The 26,376-nt window shown below is 38.3% G+C and overlaps 1 long non-coding RNA gene across 1 annotated transcript in view; it reads left to right on the plus strand.

Annotated features, from left to right (window-relative positions):
• The first annotated feature begins 502 nt into the window (after window positions 1–502).
• Window positions 503–26,376, plus strand: part of LOC133756942 (uncharacterized) — a 389,510-nt gene continuing 363,636 nt past the window's right edge. Inside the window, exon 1 of the long non-coding RNA XR_009865551.1 lies at window positions 503–598. This is a non-coding gene — a long non-coding RNA (uncharacterized LOC133756942). The remainder of the gene's footprint in view (window positions 599–26,376) is intronic.

Consider the following 26,376-nt stretch of genomic DNA (forward strand, 5'->3'; position numbering starts at 1 on the left):
GGGTACGTAGGGCACTGGTAGGGATTTTTAGGTCAGAAAAAAATTAGGCATAGGAGATTAAGGGCCAAAATGTGTTAGAATATCTCACAACAGAAGGCAATAAAACAGTTTCAGGGAAGCCATGGACAGGACTGTGTAAGCCTGACAATATGCTATTCTTGCAGAAACACCTGCTACTATTAGTGATACTACAAAACAAAATTTTGTCTAAAAAAAGTAAGCAAATAGTTGTGGAACATTATTAAGATGATTTTATGAGATAATGACATCATTCATTCAAAGGTGGATGAGGAGAACTATAATAATGTAACAGCAGAAAATTCCTTTCCTGATGTAGTATTCTATATCAGGAAATTTTGTGCATGATGGTTTGGTGCAAGATATGTGGAAATTTCACAAAATGGCAAAAAGAAAATCTGAACAATTTGTGATAAAGTACTGATGTTAGCTGAGCACTCCAAGGTTACTTATGTATTTTTCTTTCTCCTTAGATCTGTTAGAGACACTTCAAGATCTGCTCAGTCAGTCCAGGAGTGGAGGAGCTGTGTGAGGCGCAGACACTTTACCCTGAGAGGAAGGCAGAAGATTTCATCATAGGGTAACAACCAGTTCCAATTTTCGCTTCTTATAGCCTTTGAAAGTTAATGAAACTGTGATATAAAAATAGACACTATTATTAATGTTAAGTGTTCTTTGTATGTTCAGAAATAATTTCTTGGCAAATAGTCATCTTATATTTGAAGTAGGGTGATGTGTAGAAACAGGGGCCATTGAGAAGCACCAGTCTGGCCACTTAGGAATAGAAACACCACTAGCAGTGTTGCAAGTGGCTTCTCAGACTTTTTATGATGAAGCACACGGACCATGATGATATTCCCGGGATACCCTGAAGAGGCTGCTCGCACAGTAGAGATGATTGGCAATGTGGAGCATCTCTAAGGGTAAAGTGGTTCATTCTTTGTACATCTATAAACCATTGTGTGTAGGGGCCCTGGAAAAAAAGTAATGAAAGCTTTTCTTCTTGAAAGGCCTGAAGTGTACCCTGCATTTTATGCATCTCTTTGCTTGTGTCTGAATTTAGAGTTTTTCTTAGCCAAAGATACTATTTTGGGTCCTACATATTTACGTGGAGTTACTTTTACTTAAAGATGGTCCAGTCTTGAACTTGTCAAGACTGAACTGCTATTTTTCTCCTTCTCTATTAACCCAATGATATAGAAGCCCTCCCTTCAAGATTCCTGGGCACATCTCATTTCTGTAAAATCTCCTGTTGTCCTGGTGGAGCCAGAGCTCTGGGATGTTTATGCAAAACAGAATCTCTCCTACATGTCAAGGGCTCCACATGATCTGAGGAAGTTGTGTACTTTTAGTCCTCACAACATTTGGTCTCGTCTGGGTGAATTGTGATTCTTTTACATAAGTGGCCATTCAAACAGTGCATCAACAGATGTGGGACCTGACTCACACCCACACTGAATATTGTAGAGCTGTAGGTTCCAGGCCAGTGGGCAGAATCTGGTATTTGCTTAGCGTCTTTTTCCAGTATTGTCCCAGGTACTACCATAGGCCCTGATTCAGGAGTCAGAGGTATCGGGTTGCCAGTAGTGTCACGATGACAGAGCAGCAGAAAATGCCATTATGATTATAGTTATAGATTGATTGCAGTTATAGAAGTTGTTTTGTCTTACCAGGAGTTTGTAATGCTTTAGTTTGCCTTTACAATTTGTGTTAGAGGTTTGACTTTTGCCTTTTCCCATTTATTTTGTTAACGGATATTATATAAAAGTAATTTTTAGATTTGCAGAAAAATGAGTTGGAAAATACAGCATTCCTACATGCCCCCACTTTCCCAACACACCCCCACATTTTTTCTCATATTAGTGGGGTATATTTGTTCAAACTGATGAATTATTATAAACAACAACCTGTGGTTATGTAGGGTTTGCTGTGTTGTCCATTCAATGAGATTTGCCAAATGTATAATGATATATTACAATCATTATTGCATCATACAGAAAAGATTCAGTTCTCCAAAAATTCAGTGTCCCCAATTCACCATTGTTGCCCTCTGCTAACCCTGGCAATCTCTGATGATTTTAACTGGCACAGTGGCATTGGCTTTTTGTGAGCATGTCACATAGTTGGAATCAGTATGGTTAGCCTTTGCACACTGTATTCTTTCATTGAAGCAATATGCAGTTACAGTTCTTCTATCTCTTTTTGTGGTTTGATAGCTCATTTCTGTTAATAACTGAATGGTATTGCATTGATTTGAAGTGCTGCAGTTTATACCTTTATCAACTGAAGGACATGCTTGTTGCTTCTAAGTTTAAGAATTTTTTATAAACTCACTATAAACATTTGTCTGCAGATTTTTATATGAACATAAACTTTTAACTTATTTGGATATATACCAAAGAGTATGATTATTGAATCTAATGATAAGAATATGTCATATTGTCAAAAACTTTCCAACTATATTTCAAGGTGGTGGTGGCTTTTTCTGTTTTGGCCACCAATGAATGAGAATTCTGGTTGCTTTACAACGTGCATAAGCATTTGGTGTTGTTAGTGCTTTCAGTTTTAGCCATTTTTATAGATGGTCGTATTTCTTCATTTTTTAATATAATTGGTTATAAAAAGTTTGTGACTTCGCAGAAGATTGAATTCTTAGCTATGAGAATGTTCTTCAATATTTATTTGGTAATGACATTAAGAATCTGAGTTTTTCTTTGGCAATACCAATTATGGTAACATGGCTTGGTGAGATAAGCATGTTTCACCTAAGTGTATGTGTGTGAGTGCATCAGCTATTCTCTGCTATACAAATGGGTCATAATAAGAAACGATTCATCTAATAATATACCACTGAAATGAAAATATACAGAATCTATTGGAGATCTTTTGTTTCTAAAAGTGAAATAGGAATATTTTATAGATCCTGTTGTTAAAATAAAGCATGTTTGATACTATTCAAAGATAGCTTTTTGGTATGAACAACAGGGTTATAAATAAACCACATCAAATTAGATAGTCTTTATTTTTATATTCAGTTAAATTCAGCCATGCTGATATACCCATGATGAGAGTCTTCACGATCCTTTTAAGTTACAGTAATTTTTATTAATGTTTGATGCATGCTTTTGACTTCATTGTATTACCTTATAAACATTTCTGATGAGACCAGCTTCAATAGTAAAGGGTTACTGTCTCCAGTGGAAGAAACCCTCTTCTCATATTTCTATCTTCAAAGCATATAACAATGCCTGATACATAGGTGAATTTCAGTAAACACTTTTTATTAGCTTATAGAGAGTCCTACACAAAATACAGGTCTATTAACAAAATCCTTAAGATATCAAACATTATATATTAAGAACAAAAGAGGTGAAACACTTGAAGTCAAATAAATGATTTTGTATAATCATCAACACTAACTTATTTTACAGAATATGGATCCAGTTTAAAAAATTAAACAACTAGCATACTTTGGCAGTTTCTAAGTGGAAAACAGGAAATACAAATCGTGAAATAAATATGTTTTCTACTTTCTAGAAAGAATGTACCTGAGAACAGGAGGAATGAGAGAGAAGTGAAAAAAATGAACTATTATGTTAGCGATCATCAGTTAAATATGTATAAAATTTTATAGAGAAGTAGAATTATAGGAGGTATGTTGACATTGGAAGTAAGTTAAATTTGTGTAGCAAATTCATTTATAGTCTGGTATCTGGAAGACTGGTTTCTCAATCGTTAATGTGGATAAGAATTACCTTGGGTTCTTGTTTAAATTTTCTTCTCCTAGACCCCACAGAGGGATCTGTGACTCTTTACTTTTATCAAGCTTCTCAGGTTTCTGTATTGCAGGGGCTCTGTAGATCACATTTGAAGAAACTGTGAACTGCCCCATTTCTACAGTCCTTATCCTTTAGTGTACTTTGTGTTAGAGAATATTCCTGAAACTAGGGTGAGAGAGAGACCAGCCCCAAATGCAGGAATCAAGAAAATATGCAGGTAAGATCAAGTAATTTCATGGCCACTGACAGTTGATGGAAAATTGAAGATCCTGAAAATGTCAAAACAAACTAACTGTAATGATCAGCACAAGATGTATGTCCATAATTAGACCATGTGCAAATAACAGTATGTTTAAAATACGTTAAAAAGTTATATCTATATTAGGTGAATTACTTCTTTTTTTTATTTATTTATTCATTTTGACAGGCAGAGTGGACAGTGAGAGAGAGAGTCAGAGAGGAAGGTCTTCCTTTGCCGTTGGTTCACCCTCCAATGGCCGCCACGGCCAGCACGCTGCAGCCGGCGCACTGCGCTGATCCGAAGGCAGGAGCCAGGTGCTCATCCTGGTCTCCCATGGGGTGCAGGGCCCAAGCACTTGGGCCATCCTCCATTGCACTCCCAGGCCATAGCAGAGAGCTGGCCTGGAAGACAGGCAACCGGGGAATTACTTCTTTAAAAGTTATAATGTTTACAAATTTAGGGAAAATGATAATTAAGTCGAAAAGTGGGGAAATGATCATTTAGTTGGCACCCTCACTCCAAAAGGATATTCCTTTGACAGTATTAAATAAAGACATATAAGAAGTATCTAAAGTAAAGTTTTACAAAAGACAAATGAGACTCTGCAACTGTGTATTTGACATGACTATATTCACATAATACGTTACTATATATGTGGTGAAATTTCAGGTGCTTTGAAATACAAAATTTTCTTATTACATGATGCAAATTCAAATGTTAGCTCTAAAAACCTAGAGGAGGTAAGTAAAAATATTGAGATTCATGAGCTTTAGTCATGTGCTTTTAAGTTTAAGATAAATAATTTTCAAGTCAAAAAGTGTTTTGAATTTTTGCTATTTGTTCAGCCCCTAGTAAGTTCTAAAGCAGTATGCCTATATCTAGTCAATTATCAGAATTTGGGGGAAGTTTTTTAAAGAATATGAATTTTTTCAAAATCATGCAAGTAATTCAGTTTCTACAGAGTTGAAGCCCTGGACTATGAATTTTGTAAAAATTTGTCTGGTGACTACTGATAAGTGAAGTTATAAGTTGCTGTTGGGTAGATAGTTTACATGTTCCAGAATTTCTGCAATGCTCTAAATGAGGGAGCTTCAAAAACTTAATGGAAAATTCATTTTATGGAAAAATTATTCATGGAATTCAGGTATTTTGTGGATTTTTTTTGAGGCAAAGCAAACTTACCTTTTAATTCCATTTTCCCATGAACATTTTGAAGCACTCTCATATATGAGTGAAAAAAATACAAGGTGAAATAATGTCAAGTTCTAGAATGTTTAATACATAAGAAATAAAGTAGAAAATCCAAGGAGGGGAGGAGTAGCGAGAGAAGGATTGTTTGCGAGTACCTTCTGGAACAGGAACCACGTGAGCAGTTAGAAGTTGCGGAGGGAAGGGCTATTGCCGGAGCGAGTCTCATGGATTCCTTTCCTCAGCTTAGTATAGACATAAAAAGCCAGGAAACAATTTGCAAAGAGGCAGAAACTTTTATTCGATTGGCAAGCGACAGAGAAAATGTCTAGTCTGAGAGGAGACCAGGCGGAGTGCCTGAACAGGACACTGGCTTTGAGGAAGTGTCCAAGTTTAAGGCATTACTATCTGTTCACTGGGTTATCCTATTGGGGGTACCCATTGGACAGGGCATGTCACATATGTATGTTGATTGGCTTGGGGCTCATGGAGATAGCAGGCAGGAGGGAAGGGAGGTCCCCTGGAGACTGTCCATCTCCTTAGGGACTCAGGCCCCTCCTCTAGCTAGCTCTGGGTGAAAGATTGCAGCCACCCTGGAGGTGTGATTTAAAACCGCAAGGTCACACATGCAGCACAAGAAGCTGTTAGTAGGGGAGATGCCAGTTGGCCTAGACACAGGCTTTCCAGCCATAGCCGGCAGCCTGCTTGTGAAAGACAATTTACCTATGTCTGAAGAGGCCCCCAGAATCCTAGCCCCACTGGCCGACCTCCAAGCACCTAGAGATGGTGGTGAAGTGACAGCGCCTGGATGTCAGCTTTCGTGAGAACAACATGTGTGAACATCCAGCGAGTAAATCCCGTTCCCCTTCCTTGGAGGCCCAAGTTGCCCCAGGCTTTTCCTCCTATGTTGGATTCTGATTTTGAAGCAAGAAGTGCCTCCTAGGAGAATATACTGCTCATAATTTTGGAATGAGGAGGCTTGTATGATCCATAAATCAGTGTTTCTTATGGTGGGAGACAGAAGGTGAGGAAAGGCATATCAGAGTATGTGTGAGAGGCAAATCATGATTTATGCTTACTAAAAGAAAGTATGACTTTCAGAGTCATAGAATCAATCATGCAGTCAGTTGAACTTGAACCTTTAAATATAGTTATGATTTGCTTTCCCAGAATGTGAAAGTAGAGGTAAGAGGCATTTTAGTTAGGAGATCATATATATATACCAAAGTAAATCAGTCAAGTGTCTCTCTTTTTTTAGTATAAATATTGTTGTTTAAACTTCTAAATGTACAGTGAATAGTTTGTATCACACATGGGATTAAATGAAAAGGTGTTACCAGGTTCCTTGGAGTTGATTGAGGAATAGGTGTGGATGAGGCTGGGTGGAATTGGTAGTCACTGTGAGCAGGGCTTTAAAATTCCAGAATAGGGGCCAGCATTGTGACTCAGTGGGTTAACGCCCTGCCCTGAGACGCCGGCATCCCATATGGGTGCCGGTTCAAGTCCTACACGTTCCACTTCTGATCCAGCTTTCTGCTATGGCCTGGGAAAGCAGTAGAAGATGGCGCAAGTCCTTGGGCCCTTGCACCCATGTGGGAGACCTAGCGAAAGCTCCTGGCTCCTGGCTTTGGATCAGCACAGCTCTGGCTATTGTGGCCAATTGGGGAATGAGCCAGCTGATGGAAGACCTCTCTCTCTATGTTCCTCTCCTTCTCTCTCTTTGTAACTCTGACTTTCAAATAAATAAATCTTAAAAAAAAAAAAAAACTAAGTAAAATTCTAGAATAAGAAATTTTGAGCTAGCCTTAGAGTGAACATTTCGGAGAATGGTAATGAGAAGATAAATTTGGATTTTGAAGAAGACCAGCCAACAATAAAGGAGATGGCTTAAAGAGAGTGGGAGCAGGAACTGCAATTAACATGCTAATTAGCTAATTATGATGAGAGGAACCTTGGATGAGGCTATTAGTGAAAAAGGAAAGGAGATTGTAGATAATGTAGGGAAGTTTATAGCTCAGAGTAATAGTCATTGGTCACCTCTGAATGCCAATCACTGTTTAAGGCCATTCCGATACTCAGTGATCAAAATGGATCATTTATTGTATCAGGTAGCTGAATATTTGTGCTCATGCACCTGAAAATTCTTGTGTTGAAATCCTAACCCCCTCTGTCATGGCTTTATGAGATGGGGCCTTGGGAAGGTGCAACATCACCCTCAGTCTATCGTGGGAGGATAAAAGGAGAAATCGGTAGCCTAAAACCCAGAAGAAGGCTCTCACGAGAACCTGCCCATGCTGGTACCTTGATCTCAAACTTTCGGCTTCCAAAACTACACAGAATATATTTCTGTTGTCTATAAGCCCCTCAGTTGGTGATGTTTTACTTGAACTCAGAAGCAAACAAAGAGAACAATAACTAATGCATACTGAAAATGTATATGATGTTTTGAAATTTGAAAATGTAGAAAAATACAAGGTCGAGCAGAATAAGGGATAAGAGAGAATGAGTAACACAGTGCAATTTTTTTCTAAAAGATTCATTTATTTATTTGAAAGGCAGAGTTTGAGAGGCAGAGGCTGAGAGAGAGTGAGAGAAGGAGGTCTTCCATCTGCTGGTTCACTCCCGAGATGGCTGCAATGGTTGGAGTTGCACCCATCTGAAGCCAGGAGCCAGGAGCTTCCTCTGGATCTCCCATGTGGGTGCAGGGGCCCACGAACTTGGGCCATCTTCTACTCCTTTCCCAGGTTATAGCATAGAGCTGGATTGGAAGTGGAGCAGCCAGGACTAGAACCGGTGCCCATATGGGATGATGGCATTGCAGGCAGTGGCTTCACCTGCTATGCCACAGCGCCAGCCCCACAGTGCAATATTAAATAGTCATGAGAGCCTTCACTGAGAGGGAAGGATCTGAACAAATGGATGAAGCAGGCAGAGTGAGCTCCTACCTGAGAGAAGGTGTTCTGGGCAGGAGGAAAAGGAAGCACAGAGTTCTGAAAGTGAGAGTGTGGTGAGGATGTTCAGCAATAGCCACACACATCGTAAATTAAAATCTATCCCAAGGTTCAGTTGTACCAATCCCCAGATACTGATGTGAAAGATTTTCCTGCTGGAAAGACAGAATCTTTTTTCTAGATTCTGCTTCAGGCCGGATTGGGTTAAGTTTGTATGGTACAGCAGAAATAGAAGAGTGAATGAAGGAGTCAGTCTTGGGCTACACCCAAAGTAGGAGGTACCTTTCTCTGAAGGGAGGAGAGAACTTCCACTTTGACTATGACCCTGTCGGAATAAGATCAAAGTCGGTGAACCCTAAAGGCTTCCATAGCCTCGGCAACTCATGACTAGAGCCTAGGGAGATTACTGACGCCATAAACAAGAGTGTTAAATTGTTAAATCAACATCAAGAGTCTCTGTGTACTTACGTCCCATGTGGGATCTGTCCTTAATGTGTTGTCCAATGTGAAGTAAGGCTATAATTAGTACTGAAACAGTATTTTTACACTTTGTGTTTCTGTGTGGGTGCAAACTGACGAAATCATTACTTAGTATATACTGAATCGATCTCCTGTATATAAAGATAATTGAAAATGAAAAAAAAAAAAAAACCTTGGTGTTAAATTGGAAATTACATAGAAAATTAATCAATTTTTTTAAAAAAACATCATGTAGGATCTCTGTCATTAATGTGCTGTACATTGTGATTTAATGCTATAACTAGTACTCAAACAGTATTTTTCACTTTGTGTTGCTGTGTGAGGGCAAACTGTTGAAATCTTTACTTTATATATACTAAACTGATTTTCTGTGTATAATGAGAATTGAAAATGAATCTTGATGTGAATGGAAGGGGAGAGAGAGTGGGAAAGGGGAGGTTGCAGGTGGGAGGGAAGTTATGGGCGGGGGAAGCCATTGTAATCCATAAGCTGTACTTTGGAAATTTATATTCATTAAATAAAAGCTTTAAAAAAACCAGAAAACAAGAAAGATTGGAAAAGTCATGAAAAGTAAGGGAGACTGGAGAAATCAGAGAAAAACCAGGATCTTCTCTGCACTTATAGCCTTGAAAGAGGGCATGGAAAGACAAGGACGTACCAAGGTGTCAAATTCATTGCAAAGATTAAGGTGAATAAAAATGGGACGGTTAAAAAACCAGTGGAGTTAGGAGAAGGAACAATTGAGAGGGCAATTTCAGTGGTTTGGGAGCCCAGGCCTCCAAATTAGCCAACAGGTCCTCTTTCCTGTACTAGCCGTGAAAAATCTGTGCTGTTATGAATTACTAATTAGTAGTGTCTGAGAGAAGCAGCGTATTGGCTTTCAACTGTCCATTTGAGACATTTTAATAATATTTTGAAATCTGCCTTTTGTGCAGAGTGTTGACAAATTTGAAAGACTAAAATTAAACATGGCAGGCTTCAACCTGAAAATGTATGCAACGTATGCTTCCCCTTGACTTCATAACGAGGTGTGATATTGACTTGTTGGGAAGCTCAGGTATCCACCGGCTTTGGTGGAGTGATGTTGCAGTATGCTTAATTTGCAGACATTCCCTGACTTGAAGTGTGCCTTTCTTCAGGTCATCACCAAAGCTTGAATTTTAATGCATAAAGCCTTTTCAAAGGACACATTGATTTTTCACAAGAGAGATTTTCTGTCTTGTCCATGAAGGATTTCTCTAGTTCAAGAATTTGTTTTTGAGAACTTCTTAATGATTTTAGCAATTTTTTGAAATCCGCTTCTTGCATTTCTTCTATCTCATCATCTTCATAATCTTGAATTGGGTTGTCTTTTTCATTTGGGGGTATCATAGTGTCTTCCTTGCTCTTGTTACCTTGGTTTCTACGTTTGTTTGGCATCTTGGAGGTGTTCTTTGTTTCCTTCAGTGGTGTTTTTTCTCCTTATACTTTGACTCTAGCTTAAGTGGACTGTCTGCTTTTGATGGATCCTAAGAGGGTATGATGGGTGTGGCCAGAGAGCTCTGTTTGGTTCTTCAGGGTTAAGGGTGTGCCCAAGGTGATTCACCCAGATTGTTCTCTGGCTTGCTCTCTTGCTCTTTTATTTATTTTTTTTGACTCAGTTGGGAAGAAATTCCACACAGCTCATGGGGTTGCCTAGGTTACGGAGTTTGCTTTACATATGTAAAATGGCGGCTGCTCTTTGTCTTGCTCTGCTTTGTAAGGTGAGTGGATAGAGAGGCTAGTGACCCTGCCAGTTCCCCCTATTTATTCACTTTTTTTTTTCTCTCCTCCAATCAGCCTGGTGCACTTTCCCCAGTGGGACCTCAGACCATGTTCTAACCTCCCCGCCAATGTCTCGGATTACCTCTCCTTCCAGCGCTGTGGCTCAAAATTCTGTGGCTGGCCTTCTGTGGCCGGCCTCCCTCGATTCCCCACTCTCGCAGCTCCCGCGGCGCGGCGCGGCATGGCAGTGGGCAACCTTGCTCTCCCTGTAGGTCTTCTGCGTCACATCCACTAGATCCGGAAGATTTTCCTCTGCAGTTTTTTTTCTGCATCTCTTTCTGAGGGTACAGTAACTCCACTTTTGTTAAACTATCTTTTCCTGGACTGTTGGTGTGTGCCCTCACTCTTCCGCCATCTTGGCTCCGCCTTACTCAGGACACATTGATTTTTTTGTTTGTTTGTTTCAGAAAGTCAGAAGGAACACATGGTTATAACAGGACTAAGATGGAACCTGTCAATACTTGATAGTGTCTTAATAGCTCCTTAGAGGATTTTTTTTTTTAATTTGTAAAAGTGCAGGAAGCATTGGCTCAATACATCCCAATCTGAGATGTCACAATTAATACAGCCCACTGTGGTTCCTATTCTGCTCAGCACCTAGAATTCATTTTATAAAACTACGTGTATTTCTAGGTTATGTAACAAGTCCACCAGAACAAATGCTTTGAAAGAAATAAGGGAGTAAACATTTAAAGAAAGGGAATACATCTTAATATAAGAATAAGGATGGGCTTGGTTTTCTGGGAACACATTGAGAAAATGTGTTAACATTGATGTGATATGTGACAAGAATTGTAAGGAATTTCAGAATGAGTTGTAAGACATCAAATTTATAATCAAAATAAAGCCCTTGCCTTCTTCCATCATCATTTTCCTTCTTTCAGATCCCCACCATCCTGTCCCTGTTAAAACCTGTTCTCGGGAGCCAGCATTGTGACATAGAAGGTAAAAGCCACTGCCTGCAGGGCTGGCATCCCATGTGGGCGCCAGTTCGAGTCCCAGCTGCTCCACTTCAGATCCAGCAATAGCCAAAACACATCTTAAATTAAATTCTATCCCAAAGTTCAGTTGTACCAATCCCCAGATACTGATGTGAAAGATTTTCCTGCTGGAAAGACAGAATCTTTTTTCTAGATTCTGCTTCAGGCCAGATTGGGTTAAGTTTGTATGGTACAGCAGAAATAGAAGAGTGAATGGAGGGCCTGGGGAAGCAGTGGAGGATGGCCCAAGTCCTTGGGCCCCTGAACCCACGTGGGAGACCTGGAAGGAGCTCCTGGCTTCAAGTTGGACCAGCTCCAGCCGTTGTAGCCATTTGGGGAGTAAATCAGTGAAATGAAGACCTCTCTGTTTCTCTCTCTCTGCCGCTGCCTCTCTGAAACTCTGCCTTTCAACTATATAAATAAATCTTAAAAAAGGAATAAAAAAAACTGTTCTCAAGAAAGGACCCAGTATCCATCTTTTATTTATTTATCTATTATTTATTTACTTATTTAAAGATTTATTTATTTATTTCAGAGGCAAAGTTATAGACAGAGAGGAGAAGAGACAATGAGAGATCTTCCATCTACTGGTTCACTCCCCAAGTGGCTGCAATGGCCAGAGCTGGGCAGATCTGAAACCAGGAGCCAGGAACTTCTTCTTGGGCCATCTTATGCTGTTTTCCCAGGAAGTGGAGCAGCCGAGACTCAAAATGGTGCCCATATGGAATGCCATCACTGCAGGCAGTGGCTTATCCTACTATCCGATAGTGACATCCCTTCCATATTTTATAATTTCATAATTTTATATGAAAGTTACTCAGCATGTACTTCTCCAAAGAGTATTTACATCTTAAACAGAAAAGGAGGGAAATATCTTCATTTAAAATAATTATACAGCAGCTTGTTCACTCTTTATGTAAGACCTGGGGAATTTTATTGTTTTTTATATTTGGTAGTTGTACTTTTACATTTATTTTTGCCTGTATTTTATATTAAAGGAAATCTGTTGTTCCCATAATTGCAACATGAGAAGCCTCATTGTTTTTAATTAACCTGCTTTTTTGTTCTCAATTCCCTAATTAATTTGGCTAAATTTGTTAGCAAATGAAAAATTCGAACTATACTAATTGCATGCTGCTTTTATTATTTACTATTTGAATCTTCTATCATTATTTTTCAAATAGGAAAAAAAAATCAAATAAGATCTAGATTTTATATTCTGTGACAAAATTCACCACTCATTCTTTGAAGGTATTATTCCAGGTATTATTTTAAAGGTATCACTATTGGTTTTATTTCTTAGAAGGGGAAAATTGTCAGTCAGGGTGATAAGATTGTAATCTAGTGTATTTTATATTATGAGACGCAAGGATTTAGCAGTAAAAAGAAATCTTTACTGAAGAAAAAATGGCATATTAAGAGGAAGAGAGTTGAATTGCTGTATATGACAGTAAATCTGGCAACACTAGAAGCGGTTATTAAAAGCATTCTTAAATCTTTTTATTTGCATTAGTCATTGTAATTGCATCAAAACTATAATTCTTCATTTTTATAGGCACAGAAATATGTATGGGGTTGTTTTCCTTCAGTTTCCCAAAGTATGTAGGAATATGCTTTTTAGAAACAGAATAAGAGAAAATAACTTTCAGGAAATATCTCAAAGTCCAGCAGGAAAGACTGAAATAAATCATGTTTTCCTTTTCCCAGGAAAGAACAACAAAAGACTAGTTTGGTGGATGAATGAATGAATCAAATCAGAGTGTGTGGCAGGCTGGAATCTGGAGATACCACAGTTAAATTAACTTGATTATCTGTTCTACCACTACAATAGCTTAAGCAAAATCCTGGTGGGAGGAAGTGTGTTTGTGTGCGTGCACACACATGCATATCTTGAAGACAGTCCACAGATAGATAAAATAGCTTTGTTGCTTTGGAAACATCATTTCACCTTCTTTCATTTGAATTTTCCGAGAAAAACATCCACTTAATGTCACAATAGCCTCACAGGAACAATTTAATAGTTCCTGCTAAAAGCCTTTAAGGACTCTCAGGGTGGGAGATGCAGTTTTGCAAAAGCTTCTCAGCCTCTGTCAATCTTAATTTAATGAACTGGAAACCTGATGGGCTTATTTACCAAGCCATCAGTTGCACAGAACAGAGGAAAGAAAAATTCTTTATAAATTGTAAAATAATGACCAGATAATTACAGGTTGACTTTCTTTAGTTGCATTTCTAAAATATGAGTTCAATATAACTAGTTTTATTTCACCACTTTAAATGGTAACTAATCAGAAAGAATACCCTTGGGGTGCCAAAGGAATGGCCTTTGAAGCAAATTCTCTTCTTTTATATTTATTATATAAGTTGTGAGACCAGAAGACTGGCACTGTTCTATGAGTTGCCCATACCTGGATTTTCTGGTCATACCTTCAGAAGAGTAACCACAGGCATCTCAGAGTCTTTGTGCTACACTAGGTTCTCAGATACACTTTGACTTTGGAGAAGAAAAAACGCCAATGATGATTTGATATGAAGCAAAGAGTGTTTGCCCCCTGTGCTATATTTTTTAAGAACACCAATAATTCTTGGATACATTTCTGGTACATAGATATAAAGATGAATACAGTTGACCATCTTCTGCTAGTTTTAGTTCATTTGCTGATTCAAACTTATTCGTGATGTGAGGGTAGAAAAATGTTTTGAAAAATGATTCATGGGAAGAGGTTTTTCTTAATGAGATAATTGATTATCTGCTCTTTAATAACTGTTGATTGTTACAATCACAATCCTTTATTGATACTAGATAGTGAAACTACCACCTCTAAATAGAATGATTTAGGTTATTGCATTGGTTTGATGCTGAATTCCTAGAGTAGAACTGTTGGTCTCCCTTTAAAGCTGACATCTAAGGAGCTAAGGAAGTAATCAACTTCAAGATATACTTTAATTTTTGAAAGGCAGAGTTACAGAGAGGCAGAGACAGAGAGAGAGAGGGAGAGAGAGAGAGAGAGAGAGAGAGAGAGAGAGGTCTTCCACCTGCTGGTTCACTCTCCAGATGGCCGCAAAAGACGGAGCTGCTCCAGTTCAAAGCCAGGATCCAGGAGTTTCTTCCGGGTCTCCCACACATGTACAGGGGCTCAATGACTTGGGCCTTCTTCCACTGCTTTCCCAGCACACAGCTGGATTGGACATGGAGCAGCTGGGACTAGAACCAGTGCCTATAATGGATGCTGGCAATGCAGACAGCGGTTTTATCCGCTATGCCACAGTGGCAGCCCTGATATATTTTATCAAATTATAATTCAGCCATCATAAAAATGAGTGTCCTTTTAACTGTGTAAGGTATTGTGCAGTAGAATAGCTGGAAAAAAAAGCTAGAAATCTCTTTAAAATGGATATTTTGAACTCCTGATTTAATTTATTTCTATCATTGGATCTAAATAAGATAATCATTAAATAACAAATCAAAGCAAGTAGAAAGTGGCATTTACATTGAAATTGTGTTTATTACTATAACTTTATAATTGTAACTAATTTTGTAATGTTCTAGCTATAATAATAACTAAGATATCCAGTTACTCTTTCTAGTTTTCAATTCTCAAGTTTTCAGGTTTTCTATATATTTAAAAATATTTTAGATGGAAGTTTAAACATAAAAGACAATAACAGCACCAATGTGTAGAACCAGTACTTTTTGTTTACAAAACAAAATAAAACAAAACAAAAAGGTTTTAAACAATATGAAGCTGTCTGTATTTGCCTTAATTGTAATATATACAATTAACTTGATAATTTCCTCTGGTGAAACCTTTATGGTCCTCACGATAGCACTCAGAAATGTTAATCCACTCATCATAGAAAGCAAAAAAAATAAGTCCATGAGGCTGAGCCACCACTGAACCACTCTTATAGTAATTAAATACCTTGGAATTTACCTGGAACTACCTACTTCTTTTTGTCATTAAACCTTCAAAGTTATGTTGAATTTGACACAAATACATGAATGAATTAGGTATGGCATTTATGGCACGATTCTAGAGCCTCGTTTTTGTATTAAACCATTAAATTGCAAATTCATTTGAAATAAGGATACTAGTGAAGTTTTACATTACTTCTACATTCCATTATTCTCTCTTTACAATAGAAAGAAAAGATAAAGACAAGTGTGGTTCATTTCATTTGTTCAGCAAATATTTAGTTCAGTCTCCTGCATGCTAGGCACTAGGCATCATATTGAAGGCTGATACTTAGTTGGGTAGATACACATCAAATAAAACCATGCAGCAATATTTCCCAGTTATTATTACAAGGAATACTGTAAAGAAAAGAACACAGTTAGATGAGCAGACATAATAGGATATCTTAACTTAGTCAGGGGGTGAAGAATCCCAAGGAGAAAGACATGTGAAGGTTAGGGAAATGTGCAAGGAAAACTAATCAGTATGTTCTAAGGATATATTCAGTAGGATAAAATATAAGGCCACAAATGTAATTTTATAGATTTCCTTATTAACACTTTATAACATTTAAACCATTTCATGGTACCTTCAAAATTGAAGTTACTGACATCCTGCCCACTAAAACTTGTTACATTTTTTCTTCAAAGTCTTTTTCTACACAATAATGGACTGACTCAACTATTATAAAAGTTATGACAAGCAGTGAATAGACCTGATGGATATTTATGTGAGGTTATTTGTGAAAAATTCAAAGATGCGTAATCTTCAGATCAAGATCTGCAGAATATCGGCTTCACTTCACTTAATGACCAATGAGGCTTCCATTACTTTCTTTAAAAACAATGAAAAATCCCACTGTTAATTTTTTATCATGTGAAACTTTAATACCTCCAATAACTGACATTTTATAATGCCAAAATATTGTAATTTAATACTAAAAACTCTTTAGGATGATCTAAAACCTACATTTCCAGCATCATCAACTGCTATTTTGTGACACAGATTCTATGCTTTGGCCAAACTCATGTGGGCAGAGGTGTTTTAATTTTTACTCCATGTCCTTGTCCTACAATGAAAAAAGCATTCTAAGTGCCAACATATATAAGGTACACGAAGTGAAAACAAACTTGATTCAAAAGGTGAGAAAGTGAACAGATATTCTTGCATGAGCATGGTTTTCCCCACATGGAGAAATACCCTTTATAAGTGGGTCAGAAGATTGCCCAGAAGGAGAAGGGGTTGAGGAAGGAGAGAAGATACCTGTGCAACACCTACAACCATGGTGTGCAGCAAAAGAGGGAGCCCATCCCAGTTGTTACCTCTTCTGTGAGGTAGAGGGTAGTGCCCGTACAGGCCTGGAGCCACCCGGGAATTTTATGGTACCTCCACAAGTTCCACAAGGAGCTGGATATCCATATTTTCATGGTGCCTTCTGTTAGGTCCTAAATGAAGCAGTGCATCCCAAGCAAAAGGGCTTTTTTAAAAAATTTTTTTGACAGGCAGAGTGGACAGTGAGAGAGAGAGACAGAGAGAAAGGTCTTCTTTCGCCGTTGGTTCACCCTCCAATGGTCGCCGTGGCCCGCACACTGCGGCTGGCGCACCGCACTGATCCGAAGGCAGGAGCCAGGTGCTTCCCCTGGTCTCCCATGGGGTGCAGGGCCCAAGGACTTGAGCCATCCTCCACTGCACTCCCGGGCCACAGCAGAGAGTTGGCCTGGAAGAGGGGCAACCGGGACAGGATCGGTGCCCCGACCGGGACTAGAACCCGGTGTGCCGGCGCCGCAAGGCGGAGGATTAGCCTATTGAGCCAAGGCACTGGCCTGGCTTTTTGGTTGACAATTAGAAGGATAGAATTACATTGTGGGGTGATTTGCAGGTACTTGCAGCTCACTGCGGACCTACCTAGCTGCCTATCTATTTGTCTCACACCAAAATTAATTAATTTACTCTTCACCTAATATACCTTATCTCAGTTCCAAGAAATTCTTTCCCCATCTAAAAATGCCCACCCAATTTCTCTTCTTCAGATACCTATTCAGTCTTCATGATACATCACTGACTACTTCACTCCAGTTTGCACCAATTTCTGAATTCAAATTTGAAAAATTGGGTGCTCTCTCATGCTATTTCGTGTTTCTAGATGCCCAGCTTCTTGATAAGCTTATGAAAGTATGATTGCATTCATTGTGTCAAAACTATAAGTGTTTTTTGTTCTCCTTATTATTTAAATGGGTTCTATTTACACAATAATCCTTATATTGTCTAGGCACCTTTTTATGTTGCAAATTCATCCTTCTAACTAGTGCTTAAATCCCTAAGTCCTGGTGCATTGCTCATAGGCACCGCACTGCTGAATAAAGGCAAGTTGCTGGGTTGATGAAAGAAAACATACTTAGCAGTAACTGCCAAGCAGCAAAGCTGCTGCATCATCAACAAGGAATTTCTGGCTCCCTAGGTTAATATGCAGTGGGTACTATCCCATAACAGATTAATTGGTAGCAATCATGAAGAAGTTAAAACACTCTCAGAATGTAGACACTATACTTGAATCACAATGAAGTTTCTAAATTCTGTGCCAAGTCCACAGATTGAATGTCTACTGTTATTTAGTTGATCTTATTTATTTAGTGGTAATCATTTCCTGGGACTATGCAGGACATTACATTGGAGTGGATGTAATTCTAACAGTGAGTACATATTTTAGATTAGTTATAAGTAGCCAAAGATTAGATATTGTGTATTATTATATGTCAACCAGGAAAATAAGCACTCACCAGTTTTGAGGATCTCATAATAAATCATCCCCAAGGTAATGCTTTGGTTCTCGTTGTGATTGGTTTTCATGGGAAGGTACTGTTAATATATAGAACTGTTTGAAATATAAAAATGACTTTTTTCTTTTAAATACAGTTAAAGTAGAAACAGAAAAAAAATGATTTATCACAATGAATACCTTCCTTCAATTGCCATTGATAGCTGACTACTTATAGTATATCTATGCAATATAATGTATACAACCATAGTAGATAACATGAGTGTATTTCTCTATATATTGATACAAGAGAATCCCCAAAATACAATAAATGAACAAAGCAAGTTGCCTATCACTGTGTATGATATACTGTCATCAACATAAATATTAATAAAATAGAATATGGGTGAATATGTATATGCAAGGGATGCATTGGGAAGATTATATAATGGGATGGTTATGTTCGATGCCTTTGGAAAGATAATTAAAATAAAGAGATGAGAGGGAAACAAAACTGAATAACCTTTGAGTTTTCTGAATTTTTAACCATGTAATTATATTAACTGTTTTTAAAAATGTTAAAAATAAAAGAAATGACCAAAAGAAAATGTTGTGTTAAGTGTGACCAAGCCAGTGTAGGTTTTCTGAAAACGCAAGACATATCAAGCTTATAAAAGTCTGTAAAACATCTTCAAAACTCCTCTTCTTGATTTTAACATTCACAAATTCATCAATGCTGTACTTTAGAAATGTGATTAGTGACACTTAAAGGAGAAGAGAAATGCAGTTAGAAATGATGATTCCACATAGAAAAGCATGGAAATCACCATCAAGCCCTTGTACTTGATCATGACGTGTTAAGTTTATGTGGAGCTTCAGCACAAGGTGCTACCAAGGACTCACCAACACCCACTTCACAAGAATGCATCTTAGATCCATATGGAGAACTTAATTGATACAGCTAGAAAAAAAACCAAAAAACAAAAAACAAAAAACAAACCTAGATTCTATATTTACTGTGTAATTGGTCTTAGGGACACAAGTAGTAATTCTATTCTTCTCTAGAGTTCAAACACTGGTTCAAGCAATCAACTTCTATGAACTCTTGCTGGCACCTCTAATCAAATGTAGATTATCCCTGCTCCATATAACACTAGTAAATATTACAGACCTCTGTTTGAAACTTAAGACATGGACCATGTTGCCCTTGCTGCAGGTCTATCTTTCCATGTGACTGCTGTACATAATGAGCCTTTCTTTTCCATCTTATAGCACTGGCATATGATACAGTATGGCATATACAGATTTAATACCTGTTAAATGAAAGACTGTTAAATGAGATTATGCAAAATGAAAGGCTGTGTAGATTTAGAGCATAGTTTTTTTTGTTTTGTTTTGTTTTTTTTTTTTAAGATAAATTACCACACTAGAAATAGAGCTCAAGGAAATTTAAAAAGAGTATCCCAAAAGTGCTTAGAGGAAAGTGTTAGGTAGGAAACTTGATGAGCTGATAACATTTCAAGTTAAACTTTATGGAGTGAGAGAGAAAGCAGTAAAACTACACACTATGATATATGATCGATGCAGCATTCAAGTCGTAGGATATCTAGGAGGTAAGTAAGACATAGAATTACCAAGATTTTATTTTCTAATACAGGAGGTAAATCAGGCAAATAAATATTGACAATTTAAGTAGAATGTAGCATAATATACATGTAGATGACATAACCATGCTGGTTGGCCTTAATGAGCTAGCTGGTTGGGTTTGAATGATGGAGAAGGCTATTCCAGGTAGGGGAGTTAGAACAAGTATATGCACATATATTCTATGGTACATGTTGCAAGCTTCAGATTTTATTGACATAGATTGGGAATTTAGCTTAGCAGTTAAAATGCCATTTGGAATGTCTGCATACCATTTCAGAGTGTCTGGATTTTACTTCTAGCTCTGCTCCCAATGACAGGCTCCTGCTAGTAGGCACCCCAGGAGCATGCAGGTAATGTCTCAGATAGTTGGGTACATGCTGCCAATGGGGAGAATTAGGTTGAGTTCTGGGCTCCTGGCTTGGAATGGCCAAGCCCTGGCTGTTGCTAATGAGGAATGAACCAACAGATGGGAGATATCTTTCTGTCTCTCTTTTTCTCCCTCTCCCCTCCATTTCAAGTAAATAAATAAATATTTAAATATATTTTTATTAACAAGCGTAGTGTATATAACATTTGTGAGTAGAGGATCACCAAGCCAGATCAGGCATGCCAATATTTTTTTTTTTTTTTTGACAGGCAGAGTGGATAGTGAGAGAGAGAGACAGAGAGAAAGGTCTTCCTTTGCCGTTGGTTCACCCTCCAATGGCCGCCGCGGTAGGCGCGCTGCGACCTGCGCATCGCGCTGATCCGATGGCAGGAGCCAGGTGCTTCTCCTGGTCTCCCATGGGGTGCAGGGCCCAAGGACTTGGGCCATCATCCACTGCACTCCCTGGCCACAGCAGAGAGCTGGCCTGGAGAGGGGCAACCGGGACAGGATCGGTGCCCCGACCGGGACTAGAACCCAGTGTGCCGGCGCCGCAAGGCGGAGGATTAGCCTAGTGAGCCGCGGCGCCGGCCGGCATGCCAATATTATGATAACCTTACATGTTATGCTGTTACTCTAGGAGTGTAGTCAATAGTAAATTGAGAATCTTTAAAACTTGAGAGATAAGATCATAATGTGGCTTTAACAAGATTTACATCATAGAGCTTAACTAAGAATGATAGTGGAGAAATCGCCAAGTAGATCTTTAAGAAAAATGACACATTATTAAAAGAGTATAGTTATATGTCATAAAGAACAGAAGGATCACTGGAAGAGAAGAGAAATTCCAGCAAGAAATCTTGGTGAATATAAACAAGTAAAATAAGAAAAAGGTAGATTTGTTTAACAGATAGTAAGAATTATTCAATAAAACTTACTAGATCAAAATGTTTATTCACTTAGACAAAAAATTACATTAATATATTACATCATTTATAGATAACAAACACCAGGAACACATAAGTATTATGAGGGGTTTATTGTTTATTAAACTTTATGAATCATATTTAGTATTTGTATATAAAATAATTTAGGTTTGCTAATTTTTATCAATATTATAAGATAAATCACAATGGTTTTACAAATGGCAAACATTTTGGTTAGTAAAAGTCTTAGTTTGAGCTGGTCCAACAGTGTACCATAGACTAGGTGCCTTGTCAATAAATCTGTTTTTTGCAGTTTGGAAGCTAGAAGTGACAGGGTGACAGCCTGGTCAAGTTCACTTCCAGGTTGCAAACTATCAACTCCTCCTTGTATCCTCACATGACCAATGGAGCGAGAGAGCTCTGCAAGTCTAATTTATAACGATACTAATTCAGCTCATGAAGAGTCTACTCTCATGAACTCCAAAGGTCCTCACATCCTAAAACCATCTCACTGAAAGTTAAGATTTCAGTGTATGATTTTGGTGGGGACACAGACTCCAGTCCAGTCTGTAATAGGAAAGTTCGTTTTCCTTCAAAATATTTCTTTTTTAATTCATTTATGTGAGAGACAGAGAAACAGAGCTTTCACATGCTGGTTCACTCTCCAAATGCCTACTTTGGCTGGGGTTGGTCTAGGGACAGAGCAAGAAGCCAGAAATGCAATCAAGGTCTCCCATGTGGGTAGTAGGAACTCAAGTACCTGAGCTGTCATCACTGCCGCCTCCCAAGTTTTTCAGGAAATTAGAGTCAGGAACCAGAGCGAGGAATGGAACCAGGCACTCCAGGGGGGACCTGAACATCTGAAGTGGTAGGATCAATGCCCTCCCCTCAAAATGTTTCCTGACTCCTAAGGGGCCATTTTTAAAAAATAAATTGTTTTTTAAGAATTTTTAAATTAACATGCAGTGCTTTTACATCTTTATGAAATATAATGCAGTATTTGAACACATGTATAGAACATCAACCAATTAGCCTTTCCATTTCCTGATCTTGCCTTTCTGTTGGAGCCTACCATCTCCTATCTTCCAGTCTTTTATGCAGTATATAATGCATTATTGTAAACTGCAGTCATCCCGCTGTGCTATTGACTACTAGAACATATCTCTATCTAGTGGTATTTTGGTACCCACTATCCAACCTCCCTCTAAACCCACTGCCCTACCCTTCCCAGCCTCTAATAATCTCTATTCTAAGTTCAGACTACATATTTAATTTCCAAATATTAGAATAAATGTTATTTATCTCTCTGCATCTGGCTTGTTTAATTTACCATAGTAATCTCTAGTTCAGTCCATTAATGCAGATTCATTCATTTTATGACTGATATTCCATTGTTATATGTATCACATTTTCTATAGCCTTGCATATTATGTCCCTTGATAGTTTTTGCTTTTTAAGAGTTGTACTCTTAAAAACAAACTACTGTTTTAGGGATATTTTGTTTGTTTTTTAAATAAGATTATTTATTTGAAAGGCAGAGTTATAAAAAGGCAGAGGAAGAGAGAGAGATAGAAAGAGGTCTTTCATCCAGTGGTTTACTCCTCCAAATGGTCACAACAGCTGGATCCGAAGCCAGGAGCCAGGAGCTTCCTCTGGGTCTTCCACATGGGTACAGGGGCCCAAGAACTTGGGGTATCTTCTACTGCTTTATCAGGCCATAGCGGAGAGCTGGATGAGAAGTGGAGAAGCTAGACTTGAACCAGCACCTATATGGAATGCTGGCACTGCAGGCGGCAGCTTTACTTGCTATGCCACAGTGCCAACCTCTTGGTGCTTGTTTTGAAATATTTTTAAAGTAAAGTATATATACAAAGGAATGTTGATCACACTCATAACTCAAATTAATAATAAAACATTACTGGCATCCCAGGATTCCTCACTTTCCCAATATTCCAAATTTATAAATGGCTGGCTTATATCAAAACAGATCATTAAATAGTGCCATAGGTAAAGTTTGGTGGAGTTTTAATAAATACTGGTTTATCTTTCTATATACCAAGTACATTAAAATGAAATCAAAGATAAATGACAAATTGGAAGAAAATTCATTTGCCAGGATTCCTATTGACATGTTTCCACCAAAGTTTAAAGGAATTATCTCTCTTCCCACATGATTTGAGGGCAGAGAAATTAGAGATCTGCTGTTAACCCTTTGTTCCCAAAGAATCAAAGATAAGTTTGTTTTGAACTTAGAATAGAATCCTGTATATATTAGGTTCTTTATAAATATTGAATAAATGTTTTTGTGAAATGGAGAGAAGGAAGCAATTGGATTGTTTTTTTCTCTGTTAAAATATACAGGAAGTTATCATGGGGACAGTGTACAGTCTAGTGGTTAAGATGGCTTTGTCCCATATCAGAGTACTCAATTCCTGGCCCTAGCACCTGATTTCAGCTTCCTGCTAATGCACACTCTGGGAGGTAGAGGTGTTGACTTAAGTGTTTGGATCCCTGCCACCCAGATGGGAGATCCAGATGGAGTTTCTGTATTGGGCTGACACAGCCCCAGGTTTTGGAGGCATCTGGGAAATACATGCAGTAGATAGGGAAGAATCTCCCCCCACACACCACCTCTGTCTTTCTCTCTCTTTCTCTGTTCTCCCCTCTCTTCTTTCTCCTCTTTCCATCTCAAAACGAACCACTTGGTGGTGGTGAGGGAGGCAGGGGTTGTGGCACAATTGGTTACGCCAGCGTTTGGAACACTGACATCTCACATGCCAGTTCAAATCCCTCCAACTCAGCTTCCAGTAGTCTGCCTGCTAAGTACTTGTGCCCCTGCTACTCATGTGGAAGAGCAGGATGGAAATTCTGGCTCCTGACTTCAGCCTGGCCCAGCTCCAGTTGTTGCTGCCATTTGAGGGGTGAACCAGCAGGTAAAAGATTCTCTTTCACTGCTTCTCAAAATGAACAGTGGGATAGAGGAGTGGAGTCGTGGCACAATGAATTATGCCACCGTGTGGGACACTGATATCCTATATCAGACTAGCGGTTCAAGTCCCTTCCAATTCTGCTTCCTGCTAATGTTCCTAGGAAGGCAGTGAATGATGATCCAAGTACATGGTCCCCTACCATTTGTGTGGAAGATCAAGATGGAGTTTCAGGCTCCAGGTTTCAGCCTGGCCCCTGGCTTTAGCCTGACCCAACCACAGATATTCCTGCATTTTTTATTAGTATAAAGAGAACAGAGTTTGTGTATTTCATATGTACATTTTTTTAAATACAATTTTGTTTAAAAGGCAAAGTTACAGCGAGGGAGAAGAGAGAGAGAGGGAGACAGAGAGAGATCTTCGATCTGCTGGTTCACTCTCCAAATGGCCACAACAACCAGGGCTGGACCAGCCCAAAGACAAGAGCCAGGAGCTTCATCTAGGTTTTCCAAGTGGGTGCAGGGGCCAAAGGACTTGGGCCATCCTCTCTGCTTTCCCTGGCACATTAGCAAGGAGCTGGATCAGAAGTGGTGCAGCTGGAACACCAACCCATGCCTATATGAGAGGCTGGCACTGCAGGGTGCTGCTTAACCTGCTGTACCATAGAGCTGGCCCCATAGATACAGTTCTAAGAAGATTACCATACTGAGGCATGAATGAGCAAGTGGAAGATACTCCCTACCACTGACATCACTGTGCCTTTCAAATAAATAAATATGCCTTTTTAAAAAATGAATCAGTTGATGAGATATCTCTCTCAAGCTCTTTCTCTCTCTTTCTCTCTCTCTCTATCTCTCTGCCCCCTCTTTCCCTTCTAACCTCCTTCAAGTAAATGAATTTTTTTTTTTTTTTCAGAAAAAGAAGTTATCACTTTCTGCTCTGAGATGTTTTCATTGCTGGTTTTTTTCTATGGATCTATTAGAAAACCGAATACTCAGAACCTGTTTGTCCTTTAATGGCTGAGACAGTAGCAACAATATGCAAGCAAGCTTCTGTATTTTCTAGTGAATATACCAATTATTGATTGGATTTATAAGAAAATCATCTCAAAATATTTTGCAACAAGGAATTAAAAATACAGGAAATATTATACAAGGTGATTTCTACTGTTAACCAATTCCAGCCCGATAGTCTACTGCCCATATAATCAAGAACCATTTCTCTGAAATTTTATATGCACTTTTTCTGTTTTATAAGTGAGGCTCTATTTTTCATTGATTTCCATTAGTTTGAGAAGAGCAGTGGTCCAGACACAGCCCATGAATCACATTATCTAATTTAATTAAGGTGAACTGGAAGTTTCTCTAAAAATTCAAGAGTTAGTAGACAACCAAAAATGAAACTTCAAGCTGCCTTTTTAGTGGGCATTAGCTTCTGCCATCTACCATGATTATCCGTTCATACATTCCTTCACAGAGATTCATGACGGCACTCTGCTGGGTTTTCAGAAGCAGAACAGGTTTTCATGTAGGCTCATCTATTAGTTCCAAACAACCTTATCTCTAATTTGATGAACCGTACCTCTGATTGCATGGTACTGAAGTCTATAAAAATAAACTATTTTATTATGGCTGTATAATCCTATTTCATCCTGGTATCTGTGAACTTTCCTTATGGATGAGATTCCCTGGTCAGAGGATGTAGTGTGCTCCCATCAGTAGGACTTTGATCATAATTGGCATTCAGGGGAAAGATAAGTTCCTGGGGCAAGGAGAAAACTTAAGGCTGTAAGAACAGAAAGGAATCAAGCATTAACTGTTTTTTCTTCAAGTGCATTGTAACAAAGGGGTATACCTTGGCTATCCTAACAAATAGAGAATGAGAAGTTGACTAGTTGGCTGCAGAACTCAAAGTTTTGTTCGAGGTGTTCATTTGTTCATTTGATTTTTGGTAGGTAGCCATCATTCAAACAGAGATAAAACATTGTGAAATAGTTCCCATGATGATGGTGAGATACGCTATGAATGTTAATTTCTTTTTAGATCATTTCCTTTCTGTTATCTAACTAGAACAAATATTTAATACTCAGACACTTATTTTTACTCTCTCACATTTAATTTTAATATCTAAAAAATTTTTCTTTCTTAGTGAATTACCCTTTAATCAGTTTTTACACTTAAAGATTCCAAACTATTGATCTAAGAGTCTAATAATTTCAGTATCTTTCATTTTTATAAAGACTTCACTGGAAAGAATAAAATGAATAGTGTGAATTTACATTAAGTTTTGGAAAATGATTTTCCATTTGCCAATTTTTGAATACATAGGAGTCAGCTAATGGTGTTAGTGAGCTAAGCTGCA

This window comes from Lepus europaeus, chromosome 1 (assembly GCF_033115175.1).
Source record: "Lepus europaeus isolate LE1 chromosome 1, mLepTim1.pri, whole genome shotgun sequence".
NCBI classification, from domain to species: Eukaryota; Metazoa; Chordata; class Mammalia; order Lagomorpha; family Leporidae; genus Lepus; species Lepus europaeus.